Source organism: Belonocnema kinseyi, chromosome 7 (genome assembly GCF_010883055.1).
Source record: "Belonocnema kinseyi isolate 2016_QV_RU_SX_M_011 chromosome 7, B_treatae_v1, whole genome shotgun sequence".
NCBI classification, from domain to species: domain Eukaryota; kingdom Metazoa; phylum Arthropoda; class Insecta; order Hymenoptera; family Cynipidae; genus Belonocnema; species Belonocnema kinseyi.
Window position 1 is genome coordinate 41,406,216 of NC_046663.1, and position 1,256 is coordinate 41,407,471.

A 1,256-nucleotide genomic window follows, 5' to 3' on the forward strand; every position below is an offset into this window, starting at 1 on the left:
ATTTGAAATAGATTTAAATATTTTGAGAGAATTTCAAAGGGTTTAATATAATTTGGAGTATTTAAAAAAATTCCAAAAAAATTATCATGAATTTAAAAAAAAATTTGGAATTTTTAAGATCGTTAACAATTTTCAAGGAATTTTAAAAGCATAAAATGCATTTGAAATATTTTAGGGAATTTTTAAAAATTCCAAGGAATTTTGAAGAGCTTTAAAAAGTTTCGAAGGATTAAAAAAGATTTCAAGGATTTCCTAGATTTAAAGGTATTAAGAAAAATTTTTAAAATAAATTTCAATAAATTAAATAGATTTTAGATTTTCAAAATTTTAGGGTATTTTTAAAAACTCCAAGAAATTTTCAAAGGTTTTTAAAGAAATTTTAAGGAATTTTAAAAGATTCCAAGACATTTTCAATAGATTTAAAAATATTTCAAATATTTAGGGCCTGAAAGAATTTTGAATAGATTTCAATATTATGAAGGAATTCTAAAGGATTTTAAAGATTTTACAGTATTTTTAAAAATTCCAAGAAATTTTCAACAGCTTTAAAGAGTTTCTAATGATTTTAAAACATTTTAAATGATTTCAAATGTTTTAAGGTAATTTTTTTTTTAATTTCAAAGTAATTTTCAAGAGCTTTTAAGAGTTTAAAAAAATTTCCAGGGTTGTCAAAAAGAAAAAAGAATTTTTAATATTTTCGGGTATTTAAAAAAATTTTAAGGAATTCGAAATAGTTTTAAATATTTTAAAGGAACTTCAAAGGTTTTAATATATTTTTGAGAATTTTAAAAGATTCTAAACAAATTATCAATCGATTTCAATAATTTAAATAGATTTCAACGAATTTTTTACAGTATTTAAAAAAATTTCGAAATTTTTAAGAGTTTAATATATTTTCAAGAATTTCAAAAGATTAAAACAGATTTGAAATATTTTAAGGAATTTTTTTAAATTCCAAGGTACTTTGAAGAGCTTTAAAAAGTTTTAAAACATTTAAAAAGATTTGAAATATTTTAAGGTATTTTAAAAAATGTTAAGGAATTTTCAAAAATCTTAAGGGATTAAAAATATTTCCGGTTATTTTAAAAGATTCTAAAAAAGGGGGAGGGTCGGTAAGGCCGGTTTTTGGCCTAATTAATTTTTGGACCAAAAAGTCTGAAAAAATCATGGTAGTATCTTATAAGTATCTCGAGTCGATTGCACGCTAAACGGACTACCCTCCACCCCCCAGCCACCCCTACAAATATAGGAAACAC